Source organism: Aythya ferina (assembly GCF_964211825.1).
Source record: "Aythya ferina genome assembly, chromosome: 15".
Lineage (NCBI taxonomy): Eukaryota > Metazoa > Chordata > Aves > Anseriformes > Anatidae > Aythya > Aythya ferina.
Genome location: NC_140314.1, coordinates 4,995,924 through 5,014,174, shown reverse-complemented (window position 1 = coordinate 5,014,174; position 18,251 = coordinate 4,995,924). Strand labels below are relative to the sequence as shown.

Sequence of the window (18,251 nt, the reverse complement as noted above, 5' to 3'; positions counted from 1 at the left end):
CTGGGATATAGCTTCAAGTGCTCCATGCTGCTGCCTTTCAGCCTGCAGTCCTTAGCCTTTGTGAGTTTTTCTGAAGGATGATTAAGAGAAGCAGGTTTGTAGATAACGTGCTTCAAGAGGGCTTGTGGAGGGCTTCCACCAGCAGGTGTACCTCTGCCTGCAAGGGCCTATGATTAGGGAAAGGGAGAGAAGATGACAAAAATTTGAGCATTAAGTAGGATAGTGCTTCCTTGTGTTTGCTGAAGCATTTTCTCAAGTATTTTTAATGATTGTTTTTTAAACAGCAAGACTATAACTGGAGCAGTTAATATAATCCTGGTCTAATCTGTACGTCTACAGGCTTTACTATGAATTTGTAATAAACATTCTCATGACCTTTTAACTATCTGCAGTCCTTAATGCAAACTTCACAGAGCAAGCTTTGTTCACTTTCTACACCAAGTTTTAATTTCTTAAATTTGAATATTTTTTTAAATAAAGCCTTACTGTAACTCTTATGAGCTTTGAATTTTATTGCCAAATAAATAATGAAGACAAAGTGATTCTGTTGTGTTTCTTAAATAAATTTTTGAAATAAATCCTTCTCGAAGAGGGATTTTCAAACTGTCCCCATCTCCTTGGGATGTGTTTGAGTGCCGTATTGATTAGGCAGCCAAGAACAGCTGGGGTTGTAGTCCTGCTGGAGTCTTTATTGATATTCTCAGTCCTCAGCATCTCTCTGTTGACCAGGGTAAGAGGAATGCTTTGAAAATTAATGCTTTTCCAAGTTTCAACCTTCAATCCTCTGTCTCTCTTTTACTGAAGCACTGCTTTTACATCATGCTGAAACACAAGTGGGGTGCACACACAAACCTCTGCTCAAAGCAGAATCTCTCTTAAAATAAAGTCAATAATATCCACAATACCTTTCATTCCTTTCTAATACAGGAAAAAGCCTTAGTCCTTGGTGTGACCCCTCTTCCACATGCTGTTGCTTTGGGTCTGTTTTCTTACCCTCAGGGCCTGGGGTTGCCAAATACAGTGATTAACGGGACTCTTCTAGAGGTTAAGGCTGTCCAAGAGAGATTTTTGTCATCCCCTGCTCCACCACACTTGGGATTGTGGTGTGCAAAATACTATTTTCTAATGCTCTGAAGTGAAAGGAGAGTTTGGCCCATGGGAGTTGGGTGCATGAGTGTGTTTAGGGAGATGAAGTTAATTGTTGCATTCTTCTGAATATCAAAAGCAATGGAAATCCAGGTGGTGCACCCTGTACTCAGAACCTTGTGCTGGAAATATCATTTTGCTGCCACTTGAACTACTCCAAAACATCCACCCCAGTGCTCTAGAGTTGGAGCTGCTCGCTAAAACCCTCATTATATTGACAGGTAGCTTGACTTGTTATTACGGAAATAAATTCGGTTCCTATAGAAACCTGTTGCATGTGACTGGCGGGGCCATAAAACGAGTCTGTTTAAATAACTGTGCACCCTCCTGATAAGGCTCCATTTACGTACATGCATTACGTGGTGTTGTCAGCACCAGTCGTCCTTTCAGGAGCTGCTGAAGAGATGCTGCTTTATTTTACAAAGGGGGAAAGAGCCACAGAAAGGTGGAAATAATTTTTCAAGTCTGTAATTAGCTGAGACTCCCAGGGCAGCTTTTAGGTGGGGTTTTGCGTGGGTGGTCTTCTCTGGTGCCCCTCGGCCAGGCCCGAAGTCTCGGAACCAGTGACCGTGCAACTTATGGGCTGCTGTGACGTGAGCCGGGGTCAGAACAGCACCACGCTCCTGACCCATCGAGTTGTGGCATTAGTTAATTGCTGGTAGTTAATTGCTACTTGCAATCACTCCAGATTGTGTGCAAGCAGCTCTCTGGGAACACCACGGGCCTGCACAGATCCGGGCCGACCCGCTCTGATCTGCTTGACAGGCTGATTGTGAACGCGGCCTGGGTTTAAATGAAATGGGCACTTAGCAAAGTGCAATTCCATTTCTTTGTCACGGGTAACTTTAATCAGTGTTTCGGGAGCACAGGGTAAATACGTAGGCCTGCTCGGCTCTGCTGCTGGTGGTGCCGTGACCTCTGAAGGCTGCTGGCAGCAGCGCCGACACGGCTGAGTTAGTGCTGCCTTGTCCTGCTGTGCTGGGGCAGAAACGGGGAAGGAGGAGGAATTTGTCAAGGTAGAAGTAGGAATCATGGGAGAATCAACTGGCTTAAGCCTCTGTGAGCTCTCCAGGCCCTGAGCTTGAGGCTTGAAGACCCATCAGTTGAACATATGCAGCAAGAGGCAGTCACTGTTGGCGGTAGATGGCCCTTCGCATTCGTCCCATCCACCAAGCTGAGGTAGAGGAGGGAGCTGCCCTCATTGCCCACAGCCTGAGCAAGCTGGGGGGGCTGTGGCTGTGCCCCCTTAGGGAGTGGGAGATGGCCTCGCAGGACCCCAGGCCTGTGTGGACCACGATGAGGTTGTGTGGGAGCCAGAAGGGCCAAACACTTACTTTCAGACCCCGCAAAACTCCTGGCCTCACTGTGACACCAATACCGCTCTTCGTGCTCATCGTGCTTCCTTTCTCCAGTTCTGCCCCTTTCACCTCTTGCTCTCATTTTAGGAGGCACAGATAGCAGGAGGTCCAGATCTACTTTTTTTTACATCGCCACATCTATTTACACATTTTTATTGTGCCCTTTTTATTTGCCTTCTTTTCCAATGTAAATCTCGTTATTTTCTATCTAACTTCATCTGATCTTTCTCTGAACCCTTTCTGAGTACATGCTAATTTTGTAATAAGTCTACACAATATTCAAATGATAGCAGCTCAGAAACAAAGAGCAGGAATCTCTCTTTCCTCCTTATGGATTATCTTACAAATGTAATTTTTGTTTAGCACCTTACTGGAGAAATGCCTTTTGTTTTTATTCTCAGCAGTCATTAACCTCACAAGGACATCAGCTTTATTTTTATACTGCTTATTCAGACTCATACCATCTGCCTTGAGATCTATTTTCTCTAATAGGAATCTGGGAAGGAAACGTGAATTATGTTAGTCTGAGTAAATTTCATCCACGAAAATGAGTTTCTCTTAATAATACAAATAATTGTATTATGAAAGCAAATTAATTGACTGGGCGTTTGAAGTACTTAGATTTCTTGCCATGTTTTGGATTACATCACATTCTCTGCTATTTTTACTCCCAGCATAACTTATTTAGAGCTGCTTCTATCTGCTTATTGATCCTAAATCAAAACTGACTCTGTTGTTGTCTTATGTTTTAATGCTTCTGTGCAGCAGCAGCAGATCTATGCTTTTAGAGTGGTGCTGGCTAGATGAGGTGCTAACCCCAGATTGCTGCCTAAGCCTCACAAAAACAGACCTTCAAGGAGCTGGCAGAGGGACTTTTGCACGCGTGCATGCTGCAAGCAAAATTTGGACGTAGAATCATTAAGGTTGGAAAAGGCCTTCGAGATCATCTGGTCCAAGCATCACCAATGTCACCCACTAAACCGTGTCCCTATACACCAGGTCCAGCCTTTACATGGCAAAGGCTGAATCAAAGGTGTCAGAAAGTGTTACAGACCAAGTTTCTGAAGGAAACAGGCTGGGAGCGTTCTCCAGGGACTTCTCTTGGTGCCACGCTGGCATGTGCACGAGGTTGTGCCAGCCCTCCTTGTGCAGGCAGCGGCTGCTGAGCACAGACCTGGGCTTCCCTCAGTGCCTGCTCTTGGATTTCTTCAGTTCTTAAGGACTAGTGAAAAGAAAAGAGGAACAAATATGGTTCTGGCAGCTGAAAACTTGCAGATCAAAACTAGAGATACCTGCTAGGAAATGCAAATAAATAGAGCTCGATCAAAGTCTTGGCATTTCTTATGGGCGTTTGTCCTAGAGCCTTGACTCTTTGCCATGGCTGGCACACCAAAGCAGTAATTCTGAACAAGCAGTAGTTGGTCTATGCTCTAATTGCTTATCTAATGATCTATTTACCTGAGGGCACGCTGTTCTGGAGGACAAGGCACAGGTTCTCTGTCCCTTCCCTTGAGGCCTGAACATCTCCTGGGCCATATCAGTGGAGAAGAAAGAATGCCCTTCTATGCTGTAATTACGTGCTATGATATTTATGTACCAAAGTAGATCCAGGGGGGGCTGTATAGAAACAGAACCAGTTCTGTAACCTGGTGCAACTCCTCTCCCCCCTTTGTTTTTCCCTGAATGAGAGCCACAAACAGATGACATCTTGGTCCTTCAGCAGCACAGAAGTTTCTATCAGCACTTCTGCAGGAGAGGTTTGGAAGGTGGCTTCAGGCACATTGATTCCCAAATAATTTAATTCTGTCACAGTTCCTCTGTCCGAATCCTGGCTGAAAATGGAGAAAAGAGGTCCCATGCCCCCCTGCCTGCATGGGGTTTAGTTGGATGTAACGTCACTGCAGCCACCACACATACCAATGCCAGTGACTCACTGCACCAGGGACTTTTCAGCAGCTCATTTTCCAAACCACAGAGGCTGTGAACTCAGTTGCAGAACAAAGCTTCTCATCCCCAGCATTCTGCATGCAAGCGTTTTCTATGTAAACCTGTAGTGCCACATTCTTTTTATTAAGAGATGCCATGGTGATATGGTGATGGTGCTGTAGGAAATCCAGGTAGGTTAACTAAACCCAGACATAAAAGTTCTTATTCTGACTTAATTTTGTAACACAGAATTGCCCTGATGAATCCAACAAAGATCCTGATGACACTGGCCTAATTGATCCTGGGAAAAAACACTTGTATTTGATATGGTTTTTGAACACAGAGCAGCCCAGCTAGCATTCTCCTCCCCCCCCCCCTTTTTTTTATTTATTTATTTTTTTTTACCCAAAGGCTTAACGTTCACATTGTTTTCTCTCCTTAGATGAATGCTTTTGGCAGGTGAGTAAAAACTGAACATCCCAACAGGGAAAAAATACGCAGGGAGATTCACAGCACTCATTCTGCCTCTCCCTCCCGTGCTGGGACTGCCCCAGTGCAGGGCACATGAGCAGGGATGAAGAGCTTGGTCTGAGGTCTCCAGCCAGCAAGGTCACTGCCACGCTGTTCAGCTCTCTTGCTCACGCTCTTCTTTCTCGTGCCTCTTGTTCTACAGGCTGAGGCACTGAGTGGTAGCGCCCTGACCGAGCTGTGCTTTGCAGCCAGCTGTAAGGTGCAGCATGAGGGTTTAATCAGCACCTGCGTTTTGCGATCACCATAGCGTGACTGCAGCCTTACTTCTCACAAACAATTCAGATTCCATTTTCTTTCATATGAAACTCCAGCGTAGCACACTTCCACGCTACCCAAGGCATGTTTTTGGAGGCCCACTGGCACTTCTCAATTGAAAGGAGAAGGTCAAGGAGTGAATTTACTCCCTTCTTCAGCACTCATAAAAAATAAACTAAGCATTCCATGTTCAGAGTCCAAGAGAACAAATATAAAGACCTCTATTTTAGTAAGCTCTTGCATCTTGCTTTTGTTGAGAAAATTCAATAAACTTCTGTGCTTTTCTGCTTATTTTGATGTGTCAGTATTCAAATTGTTCACAAATTGTTCCAAAGCCCAGGAATCTTGTAAAACTGACTGAGAAAATCATGGGGAATGCAATTATATATAGATTATTTGGACAGCTGTAGTGCCTGACTGTAAGTTTATGTTTTTTTGAAAGATTTAAGAATTATGTGTTCATGACCAAAAGCCTGATAGGAGGAGTCATTTCTGGCTACAGTGCAACCATTTCTCTTCATATGGTCCAACAGGTAAAGTCCTTCCTGTAGCTGCACTGCTCCAGGTGAATAAAATACATCTGGACAAACCAAAGGGAGTTATATTGCTAATTAACTGCTTACTGCAGGGACAAGATTGAGGCATTAAAATGCTGTTCTCGTGGGGAAGTGTGGATCTTCCTTAAATGCTAAAGCTTTCCTAAGTCTGAAGAGTCACTTAATTAGGATGGAATCAGTGGAGACAAATCTTACCATTAACAAGGAAGAGGAGACGAGGGTGTCTGAGCAGCCCAAGTATCAGGGTCAGAAAGGACAGCCAGGTATTCCTAGAGCTCAGCAGCTTTTGGTGAGACGAGGCTGGATTCACTGACATGCTGTGTGGCATCCTCAGCCCTGAAGAAACCAGCACTCCGTGCTCCTCTGTTGCTTTAGAGCAGTGGTTGGCAGCTCAAGCAGCCTAAAAATAAATAAAAGTCTTGGCGTGTTTTTTTATTATTACTATTAACATCAATTATTAATACCAATTTAACATTAGCACTACAAATAAATTAATATATTTTATTAGGTGAACAAGTATTACTTGGAAAAATGTAACCCAGCTTTTGAGTGCAGCCTTTTTCAGGTCTTAGAAAGCAGCATCACATTTCACAGCTGAGTTCAGTTAGGGATCAGCTGGGCCCTCTGAGAGAAAACGTGCCGGGTACCAGCAGAACAGAGGGATGCTGGCGGGTGGAAAATAAAGCAGCTGGCTCCTAGGGGAGGGAGGAAACACTGGAGCTCGAAGAGGTGATTTGAGGGAGAGATTTTAAATAACCAGTATTTCTGTTGAGACCAGGACTTTTGGTGTGGTGCAGCTATGCATTTTAATTTTGGAAATCATCTTTAGAAGAGATTGAAGAGCTATCCTTTAAGAACTGAGAGACTGGAGCTGGGTCACCTTTTGCAGGAGAAGGGCTTACTCTTACCTGCAGCTCTGTGCCTTGGTATAGGGTTTAATCCTGTGCTTTCAGGTTGGCTTTGCTGGAGACATTGCTTTGACATCTAAATCTTGACCCAGGCGATGCTGCACGTGTTCCCCAAGAGCAGGGCCACCACTGTGAAACGTGTACATTGTCCCTCTGTCCCCCTTCCCTTCCCACCCTCCAACCAGACCCAGAACCAGGGCAAAGGAGTGAAAGAAGGAGCCCACATCAACCGCTTGCTGCTGGCTCTGGGCAACTGCATTGAGGCCTTGAGTGGGAAGCGGGGAGCTGCACCCAGTTTGTCGATTTTCAAGACAGCAAACTCATGTGGTTGTTGAAGGTATCGTACACCATGGGTCAACGAGGAGCTTGGTGTGCTTGCATCAAGAGATGGTCCCTGAATGTCTCCGTGTGCAGTCTTTATCTGGCTTGGAGCACTCCTTTGGGGTCTCGAGTGGGCTTTGCTGCACAGTCAGGGCTTGAGAGGTGACCAGTCATTTCTGTAACCTTACAGCCTTTGAGTGTTTCATCTCTTCTGTAAGGTTTAGCTGAAATTGGCCAATAAATTTGGGTGTTATTGGGGCAGGAGGAAGAGTGACTGAGAGTGATGGTGCTGTCATAAGTCATCTCTCCCTTAGGAAATCAGAAAGGTTGCGGGCACGCTTCTTGCCACACTGGTTATTTTATGGATCCTTTACAACTTTGTTTACAAACCTTTCCTCAAGGCTCGGTGCTGAGCTACCCCTGACGCTGCCTGGCAGATGTGTTCTCTAGAGGATGGCGGGGAGGAGAAGTGATGGAGAAAAGCGGAAGGCTTCTGTTGCAGGCAGAATGGAAAAGCTGCCAGCATTCCTTTAGAAATGGTGATTTTCTTGCAAAAATTCTTTTTCCTTTTGGTAAAAAGTTAATTAGTTATTGATTTTGCTGTTGACGGAACGAGGGCCTAATGAATGGTCTTTTTACCAGCACTTCCTTCACTCCTAATTGGGATTCTCTGCTAGAATCTCAGTGAACTGCTTGCAGGGTGCCCAGCCACAGCATTTACCACCGAGAAGCGAGCCCCCGTCACCCCCATCACCCTGAGCTGACCACGGTGCTGTCACATCCCCCCAGGACTTGTTAGGGGACAAGGGCAGGACTGCCTGGTTGCACACCTCAGCCCTGCCAGCACCTCCTTTGAAGAATTGTGAATGACCTTGGGCTGTGCCTATCAAGCTGAAAGCATCAAGGCAGGTAAATGAGCAAACAGCTCACGGAGCGGGGCTGGAGTTTAAAAGCAACGTGGAAATGGAGGGTGCAGCGTATGAAGGGAAAGCAGACCTCAGGGGGTTGGTGCAGGATGGAGCAGAGGCTCAGTGTGAGTGACACAAAGTGGGAGAGGAGAAGGAAAACAGATGAAGGGAACGGCTGAAAGCAAATTGTGAGGGTGGTGGATGGGAAGAGGAATACGAGGGACAAAACAAGAGGGCAGATTAATGGAAAGGCAGAGGATGATGTGCCTGGTACAGACCTGGGTGCAGAACACAAGGAGTGATGGATGGACGAGAGCAGTTTGGAGGGCAACAAGTAGGGGATGTCCCAGTGGGGACTGCTGGTGCTGGGAGAGGAACTGAGGACCTGTAGAAAGGAGGAATGAAAGAAGAAGTCTTACGGGGTGAAAGATGATGAGCAATGATCTACTCAGGTAAAGATGATGATCAATGATCACACTCTTTGTGATTCTGTGTTTTCCCTGTGGACACAAGGTCCCTGGCTTTTCTCTGTTGCTTTTTGGGAATTTCCTAGAATTCCGTCAGGGACAACACGTTCAACCTTTTCACCATCTTCCCCAACATTAAAATCCAATAAATTACACAAACCTGCTGCTGAGAAGAAGAGCTTTGATATCAAGGGGTGGTATTTGCTGTGGAAAGTCATGACTTTTAGGGAGAAGTGTGTTTTGTTATGGAGAAATGAGGAATTTGTAGCTTGCGTCATCACAGGCACCGACACTGCGTCAGGACGGGGAGCTGGGTTGTGTGGCCCATTGTGATACATTTTAAAAAGTCACGAGGGAGGCAGGGCAAAGCTTTTAAAATATTGATTGTTCTGCCCCAGGGATTGTTCCTTTTGTCAGCGAATCTGGCAAGGAATAAAAGAAAAATAGTCAAGTCCTCTGACGGATGAGATATGAAGCCTCTGCTACCAGTACCCAAGGTTATTTCTGGACAACGAGGACAGAAAACTGATATCTTTTTATTTTTGGTGGGTAGGAAAGGGGAAGAGATGTCCCTACAATGCAGCATCTTCCTAATACTCACAAAAGCAGTAACAATGAAAACTTTCATTGCTGATAATATAATCACATGCAGACACAATAGATTTATTAAGCACTTGATTGAATCCAAGAGACAGCAGAAGTAAGAGGATTCCCATGAAGAAATGCACACAGGGACCAAGCAGCTGGCTCCCGGAGTAGTGCAGAGGGGAAGAAGCACCAGAAGATTGATCTCTGCCCAGCGGTGCTTGGGGCAGGGTGGCAGCAACCTAACTCTGGGATTCTCAAGGTTTAGGATTAGCACTGTGAATGCAGCATGGCACACGTATTGCAGCTGGGCTCCTCGGGCTGCTGAAGGAACAGAAGGAGAACATTGATATTTGCATCCTGCCTCCATCCCTGTGGGTTTTACAGTGAAGGAAAATCCCAAATCCTCTGTCTGAGCTTGCCCACTAGAGACCTAATTCTTCCCATATTCCCCTGGCAGGGATGTTATGAGGATAAAAATCACTGGCTGTTCAATGTTTTGCTAATTGCTTCTGGTTATTATATTTTTGGTAACTAATATTAAAGTTTGTTTGCTCCTCTGTGCAAGAGCTCTGCCTCTAGCTGTATCTGCCCTGACTGAAACGTGGTGGCTGCTGCTGGAGTAAGCCAAATACTTAATGTAGATGTTACTTTAATCTCAGCATAAAGGGCACAGCAGAGATTTGTTAAGATGCCTTTGTTATCCTGAGAAGCTGAGCTGCCTTGACAAACCCCTATCTCTCTCCTACAGTCAAAACTGGAGCAGCACTTAGCAAATGCCGAGGAAAAAGCTGCCCAGACAGAGGGGCTTTTACCCAGACAAATCAGCAGGGATTAGCAGCAGGAGGTGCTAAGGCTGCTCTGCAGGCCCCATGAGCTTGAGCTTGGCAACAGGAGCTGCAGGCCAATACACTGTCTTCTGAATGCTTGCAAGTGCTTTGAAGGGAAAAAGGATAGGAGCTTTGGATGAAAAGCAGATACGGAGCTGTCTTATATGTAGTGGAAACCAGCTGGTGTTGCTGCAGGACAGGTGACTCTCAGGCTGCATTCCCCCACCTCTCTAGGTTCCCGCAGGAAAAAGCCAGGTGCACACCTTGCTGCTGTTCGGAGTCTGGAGACCTTGAAGGAATTGCTGCCAGCACCAAAAGCATCTCCCTCATCCCAGCCAGTCGCTCTTCCAGAGCCCAACACAGAGACCCTGGGAGTGAAGTCTCCTCAGCTGCCTTATGTGAGGAGGATTTACTCAAAATGAGGTGTCCAGGGGCCAATTCACCCCTGAGAGTTGGATGAAAATCAATATAAGTATCAGGAGTCTGCTGCCAGAGCCTGCAGCTGGGGGCCAGCTGTGTTCCCCAGCCAGGTGAGTGCTGAGGGGCTGGGAGATCCCCGCTGTGAGGACAGCCAGAAAGAGAAGATCTCAATCTCTCAAACCAAACTCCCACAGGGTGTTTCTTCCTGATGGGAATAGACTGAGCAGGAGGCACAGGCACAGTGGAGCTAGGGTGGTTTTTACATAAAGAGAAACACAGCACCAATTGCAGTACCAATTCCTATCACCCCCCATTCAGGCAGGGGCCACAGAAGAGCTGGTGACACCATGCATCAGCTCTGTTGCAATCATAAAGAAATTTTCCCTGTTTTTGGTAGAGGGGACTCCACCACCACTGCTGCCAGGAGACAACACTCCTGTGAGCATTGCTCAGCTGAGCAACTCTGCATCAAAGGACGGGTCCTATAGAAGCAAATCAAGGGTGAGTACCTGAAATAGCAGGCAGCTGGCTCAAGAGGCACTAGGATATTCTTCAGCAGTTGCTCTGTTACCATCTGAACCTGAAGAGCTGTAAATGCAACACAAACTGTCCACTTGGGAAAGCAGTCACACGGGTGTGTGTTTTACAGCCAAGTCTGAAGCCTTTTTTTTTTTTTTTTTTCCCCAACAGATGACATTGGCAATATTCCAGAATGAGTTACACTCTGTCAGCCTCTTAGCCAAAAAAAATCCTTTTAGGAAGAGAAAATAACATGTTCAGAGGTGTTCATAATCCTAGTTTAATCCATGTTTGGAGTACAAAGTTTAATCTGAATTAGCCATGTGACAATGCACTGCTTCCACTGAACGCATTGCCTTGGGAAATTCTCAAGACAATGATGTGCAAATCTCGGGCCCTTGCAGATCTCACCTCTGCTGAGCTCATGGCAATCCGCTTCTTTCCTTTCTGACCAGCAACGGGACTCAAACCGAAGCGGAGAAACTTGGTCAAGTTCTTCACTTCCCTCCTGTGCAGGGCCTGCAGATGGTGCCAGCAGCCACCAAAAGCAGCGGCTTTTCACCCATGTGGGGAACGAGCAGAGGACTGGATAAAAGTCACCAGGGGAGCAGGACTGCCCCTGGCCCTAAGGGAGTGCAGTCAGAAGTAAGGGAAGTGGGTGCAGGGGTAGCATGCCTTAAAATCTATTTTAGCTTGTCTTGTGATGCTGGAAAGCAGAGGGAAGGTTAGCAGAGAGGGCCCTTACATTTGGACGTGGCTTTCTCTATTCCCCTACCTCAAGTCTTTCTTCTGTACTGCGTGCTGTAGCTGTTAGCTTTAATTAAAGACAACTAAGGTGTAAACAGAGTCCAAGAGAAGAGGAAAACATTGTTTTCCCAGCAGTGTTGTCCTCCCAGATGTCAGTGTGGAGCCCAAGCTGCCTTTCTCCCAGGAAAAAGGTGTGGATGCCACCCATGCACCCAAAAGGTTCCCTGATTATTCAAACCAAATGTAAATGCCTGAGAAACACCTTTGGCTTTCTTCCCTGCTGTCCCCACGTGTTGCTGTGAGGTGGGGAGGTGCAGTGAACACCTGGAATGCTGTTTGGGTGAGCAGATGTTTGGCTGTGAGAGCAGCCAGACACTGCTCTAAGCTCTTTTCCACCTAAGTAGCATTTTGGATCAGACTTCGGCCAGGAGAAGCAGCATGGTGATAGGTGAAGACCCTGATAAGAGGTGACCTGGAGGTCAATGGCAGAAATGTTTTTATTTTTGGAAAAAAAAAAAAAAAAAAGAAAAAAAAACACACACACACACATCTCCAGTCAGCATAAGGGACTTTTTAAAAATTTTTAAGTGGGTTCCTACTTTTTAAAGATGTTACAAATCAAGTGCTTTCTCCTGGGTCTGCCAAAGTGTCTAAGATGCCAGTCTCCGGTAGGTCCATGCACTTCTCAAACAGTTCAAGAACATTTTTATAGCTGCAGCGCTCGCAAAGAATTCTCCTACGTGCTCTTTCTCACTTGCTGTGACACCGCTCACCTTCTCTACTCCTCAACCTCTTGCTTTGCTACCTGTTCAGAAGATGAGGGATAGTTCACTCCAGGGCTAAGGAAACTTAATTTACTTTGTTTATAAAATGCCATAAACTGCTGAAGTGGGATGCAAAACAAGTGTATAAACTGGCATAAGAAGGCGGCTGATTTTCCTAATTAAACAGGAAGAAGCAGGAAGAGGTGCAATTGCAAAACAGAAAGGTCAGGAAAAACCGTCTGTTTGCTTATCTATTTCACCTAAACAAAGATATAAAAAAAGGCAGACAGATAAAATAAACCCAGTGTGTGTGTAAAACAAACCTGGGCCAGCCAGTCTCGAGCCAAGCTGCTATTTACAAGACCTCACGTGACCTGCAGGCACTGAAGGACCAAAAGCGAAGGAAAATCAAGTTTTCCAAGTGCACACATCTCCACTAAATACCTTTGGGCTGAATCACTATGAAAAGTTGCAGTGTTCAGAGCTATTTGAAGCAGAGACTGGGATGTTTGAGTCTAATGCACGGCACTGAGGCTCCATCTCTATACGGGGGTTGCGTAACAACGGTTTGATAATTTGCCATGACTGTTGTAAAGAGCACGGGACTAACGATGTGCTCATTTTCCTGTTTGTAAAACCTATATTTTAAGCCTATGTGAATAAATGTAAAACTTGGCCATTGAAATCTGAGGTGGAATGCGTAAATGTGCTTTGCAGCTTGAAGGATTGCTGTAACTGAGGCTCCAACCCACGTCCCAGACCCAGCTCCTGCACAAAGCAGGGCCCTGCTCCTTTTCTGGGGATTTGGTTCTTGGTCACAACGAGTAGGAGTAGAAAAGGGAGCTGAAGCTGTTCTGGGCTTTTTGAGCAGCACCTCCTAGCCGTGCTGTGCCCTGCTCTAAAGGGCCCAGTGGGACAGACCCCAAGGAGCTGCACAGTTTCTTTCTCCCCTCAAAAAGCTTCAAGTGGCTGCATGTAAGTGTGAGCTCCAGCACACAGATGCCTCAGGATGCTGTGCTCATGTCAAGACGAGGATGACCGCCGTCACATCCATCTCTGGCTGTCCTGTCCCTGTGCTGTCACAGGAGAGGCTTCGCTCCTTCTCCCCAAACACACGGGCACGCTGCCTGTGACCAAGCTACCAGCACCCCCCTGGCTAACAACGCTCCCCCAGCCTCTCCCTGCCCAACGGGACGAGCTGGCGAGGCGGCCACGTTTCGGGGGAGCCCTGAGGGGAGCCGAGAGCCCTTCCCTGGGTGCCCCCCCCCACGGCTCCGGGGCCGGGCCCTGAGGGCTGCGGGCGGAGCGGCGCCTGCGCCGCGGCCCTGAGGGGGGACCCCCGGTGCCCGGCGTCTCGCGAGAGGGCCGAGGAGGAGGAGGAGGAGGAGGAAGGCGAAAAGGAGGAGGAGGAGGAGGAGAAGAAGGAGGAGGAGGTGGAGGAAGGCGCCGCCGCCGCCGCCGCCCGGGCGGAGGTGAGCGCGGAGCCGCCCACGGCGGGGGCGGGCCGGGCTCAGGGCGCGGGGCTCGGTGCTTGCAGTGGGGACGGGACGGACAGACAGAGGGACGGACAGACGGACGGACGGGCCCTCCGGTGACTCCATCCCGCCGCCAGCAGCAGCCCCCGCTCTGCCATCAGCGCCCAGCCCGGGCAGCAGGTAGGGCTGCACGGCCCCGCTCGCCTTCCCCTTGGTGCCTCCCCCCCCAAATCCCCGAGCTCTGAGGCGGCTCCTGTCCCTCTGTCCTCCTGTCCTCCTGTCTCCCTGTCCTCCCTCCTGTCCCCCTGTCCCCCCGGGCTGTTCCCCGAGTCCCGGCCGCCTCAGGACCCGCCGCCTTCAGCCCCCGGCGCACAGGCTGGGAGCGGTGCCCCTGGAGGAGCGGCTCCCCATCGCTCACCCAGCACGGCCAGCCCTCACATCTGAACTTTAAAAGAGAAAAGCTTCAGAGCTGGGCTACGAGCAGGAGAAGGCTGCGCTTTAATAAAGCGTTCCCAGGGCAGACGCGGATGGGGTGAGTTGCAGGGAGCTGCTGCTGGCACACCACAACTGTCCCAGGGCTGTGCTGCAGGCACCGGGACACGCTCAGACTCTTTCCCAGGTGCTAAGGCCAGGAGCTGTGGGAGTGCTTCAGGCTTGCAACAAATGCAGCGAGTGAACGGACAGAACGGGCTGCTTTCGGCGTGTTCCCTGCTGGCAGGGGTAGAAGGATGGTTGTGGGGACAGCTTCCTAAGATGGGTGCTATAAAAGAGGAGCCTGGCGCTGCCAAGGCTGTACAAACCAGGCTTTGTGGGAGGGAAGGCGCTGGCACGGCTACCTTGATTAAGATGTTCTTTTGCTGGTCTCTAGCATACATGTGCTAAGCTGGGGTAAAACAGGCAATGCAAGCACTTTTTTTTTCTTACAGCATGCACGTGTGTAGATAGTGAATGATATTACATGGATTAAAACTTCCCTCGTCTGCAAAGTACACCAGATACTGGAAAGCTGTGGAGAAGCAATTTGTTGAGTGATGGCCGAGTGCGTGAAATTCTTTTCTGGTTCTTAGTGCGTTGTACATTTGTTATGGATGAGAGGAGCTCATTCTTCTGCACCTACAGAGAGGTTAGTTTGGTTGTCCTGCTCTGGATGGAGCCTGCTTACTGCTTGAGCCTAACCAGTAACAGGAGTGTGCCACTACACGTGGGGATAGAAGGCTGCATGGGTCAAGTGACTGCTGCTGAATGAAGGTGCTGCAAGGAAAGTGTTGGTTTAAGGTTTTTTTTGTGTGTGTTTTTAAAAGTTTTCTTTCTGCCCTGTTGTACCTTCAGAAGCAGCCAAAGCCTGAACAAGCTATCTGACATCTTGTAGCTTCCTGCATTTGAATGAACAGATGAGCAGATGAGCGGGTGCTTAGTGCCTGATTTGTGGCCTGTGAGTCCTCAGAGGAACCTGGGAGCAGTGTGAGAAGGGCAAACGTGGGGAAATACAGAGCAGAGAGAAGAGGTGGAAGCTGCGCTGAAGCCTTTGGAGGCACAGTTCTTTAGAAACCATTGCTGTTAACAGTGGGATTATGTCCACTGTCCCTAGTACATACCTGTACATGTACATACTCACTCTTTTATGTTCTGTAGACCTTACTGCTCCAGCAAGGGAATGAGCAGATCTGGAGTTACTTTCTTTTGTGAAGAGAGGCAGCAAAAGAATGTAGTCACTGCACGGATATGTTGTAGAGAAGACAAGAAGAAAGAGACAGGGATTACTTAAGCTGCCGTTTGCCCTGAGAACAAACGATTGCAAACTGGCTGTGAAGTGCAAGTAAGGTTTCCAAATCCCCAAGGAGCTGGATCTGCAATAGCTTTTGCAATAAGAGTGCTGGGGATGCATCCCCCCCCTCCTTTCTGGTTTTAGACTGGAGTTTGAGCAATCTAGAGAGGTATTTGACATGGCAGCTTGTGATAGGAGAGGATGCCAGCAGTGGCCTTGCACCTTGGTGTCTTTTTCAGGCCTGGGATGGGGAGAAGAGTCATTGGTTCGCACCCAGGCCACGCTCAGGTTGGAGATAATCCTGTTATGGCTGTTCAGGAGGCTGTGCAGGATGATTATAGCACTTGGTCTGTTTCCCAGTTTGCCGGCATCGTGTCACAGAAGCAGCTTTGTGTGCATCCCGGTGCACATTCTTGTTGGCTGGTGACTTTGGGTTAAATTTGAATGTAAATTCTTGGCTTCTCCTGGAGGCTTTTCCTTTTGATTCTGGCAAGGGGAGGATGAAGGCACATTCCCTCTGATGTGCTCAGAGACCTCTAATTTGTGCTTTCAATCTGGCGTCTTTTATGAAGTGCTCGGAAAGAGGATGTATCGTAGTCAACAGAGTAACTCTGTGTTCTGCAGCAGCTTTCTCAGGAGGAGAAATTAAGTTGCGTTATTGTTCTTTCCCAGGGTTGCTCTCTGGCACTGACAGAGTCAGTGGAAGTGGAGTCATTTTGATTCTGTGCTGCTCACTGCTGCGTGTCTTGGGAAAGCCGAATGCTCTGGCAGGCCTGCATGCTGCGTCCTGGAAAGCAGGCTCAAGCCCTTGGGGTGCGCTGGGTAAAGCTGTGTGAGCACAGTGGCTTTAACGAAGAGCATCCTTCCGTTTTCCCAAAGGAATGCGTGTGCCTGCCGTGCCACACACAGCGCCTCGCTCGCTTCCATCAGCGCCACGAGGGTGATCTGTCTGCACGGGGCTGGGACAGCTTTGCAGGAATGCTGGCAGGCTGCTGCGTGGCCTGAAGCTGTGGGAGCTGCGGGGTACAGGGATGGCAAAAAGGGATGCTCTCTGCAGCTCTCCAGACTCGCTGTATTCCAGCCACCCTCAAGGTCTTGAGCGATGCTGGAAGGCCAGTACATTAGGGATTTGGTGCGCAGCGGGTACCGTATTCATACAGAATAGGAAGCATTCCCTGTGCTGAGCAGCTAGCTGTCTCAAAAGCAAGAACAGATTCAGGCAAAATGCAAAGCCAGGAATGTGCCAAGCAGCAGGCTTGGCAGCATCACTCCATTATCTTCTGCTGTTGGACCGAGATGCTTGGCCTGAAGTGCTGACGTACGTATATAATTTTCCCCTTCCTTAACTCTGTGCTCATCTCTCTGGGTGATTGTTCTTAGATCTGACCCGTGCTCAGCCTTAACTAGATAAATGCAAGGAATTACTGCTGAGTAATACCTGCTTCTTGCTCTGCAGGGTACTGTGTGTTATGTCTGCACAGTTCCTCCAGCTCCTTTTAACATGTAGAATAAGAGCCTGACTCCAAGAAACGCAGTGTTTGGTGTTGCAGCGTGAAACCACGTGGCAGGCTACAGCTACGCTGAATTTCTGGCAATCTCCACCTCCAAAATGTAAATAAATACACCAGGGTGGAAAAACCCCAAACCTTCGCTTCTGCATTTTATGTCTTTTGGGACAAACCGAGCCGATACTTTGATATATAACCGTATCTGATACTACTCCTGTTCATTAGTAAATCCTGGCCCAATGCTTTTGGTCTAGTGTTTGAAGCCAGGACTTGTTAAAATCTGGCATCCCTGAGGCGTAAGCACAGCCATGCAGATGGCCCCTCAGACAAGTCAGTGATTTAATGCTTCTGTGAGTTTCAGAGTAGCAGAGCACACTGCCCAGTGGGGGCTACGGGGCTCAGCCCTTCTGTGGATCTGGACTCCGGGGTTCTTTGCATCCCCGTGAGTGGGGGGTTGGTGCTGTTCAAGAGTTGTGTGTGAATGTCAGCTTTTTGGGGAACGATCTCTCCAGTCTGGGGGTGAAGAGAGACCCAGTCCTTGTTTTGAAAAGCATTTCAGGGCTGCTGGCTGCTTAAAGTTGTTTTGTTTTCAGAGCTGATGCTGGTAGGGTTTGTGCTGAGGCCGTTAAACAGAATGGGGATGTTTGCAGAAAGAGCAGCTCCTGTCCTAGATCTGTATGTCCTCTTCTGGGTTTATAATCGGGGGCTGGACTGTGCATGAAGGAGAGAGGGAGATTGTGGAGCAGCCACTTTTTCATTTGGCTTTTCACGGTAAACCTTGCAGAGATGGTTTGTGTCAAACAGCTGACCTTGGGTTCTCTCAAAACATCAGCTAGCTGCTCCTCGCTTCGCTGCGTTACTCGCCCATGGCTGTCAGTGCCTGCTCCTTAGTCCTGTGGTGCTTGAACAAACCTAGGAGCTAAACAGGTAGAATGGGTGCCCTTGGTAGGAGAAACAATGGCACGGAGATTAAATGATTTATGTGAGGTCCTGTGACAGAGCTGAGGGTAGATGGATCAGCTGTGTGAGCCCAAGAGATGTTATCTGGAAATGTTCCTTGTTTCCTTCTTGCAGGTCTGGCTGCTTGCACCCTCTGTCAGACACCCAGAGATGCTTCACCTGTGGCAGCCAGGTGCTCTCAGCTTTTCCCCCAGCTGGTGATGTGAGGAGTGAGCCTCACAGTGCAGAAAACACACGGCAGCGTGGGGAGACATCTCCTGGGGGAACCTGCAGGTGGAGAGGGGCTGGGAGGCAGCAAGGA

At 48.2% G+C, this 18,251-nt stretch overlaps 1 protein-coding gene across 1 annotated transcript in view; it reads left to right on the top strand.

Annotated features, from left to right (window-relative positions):
• The first annotated feature begins 13,720 nt into the window (after positions 1–13,720).
• The window catches only part of CHST12 (carbohydrate sulfotransferase 12), a 54,752-nt gene continuing 50,221 nt past the window's right edge, over positions 13,721–18,251 (top strand). Inside the window, exon 1 of the mRNA XM_084537263.1 lies at positions 13,721–13,897. The gene's annotated coding sequence lies outside the window, so the exon portion shown is untranslated. The remainder of the gene's footprint in view (positions 13,898–18,251) is intronic.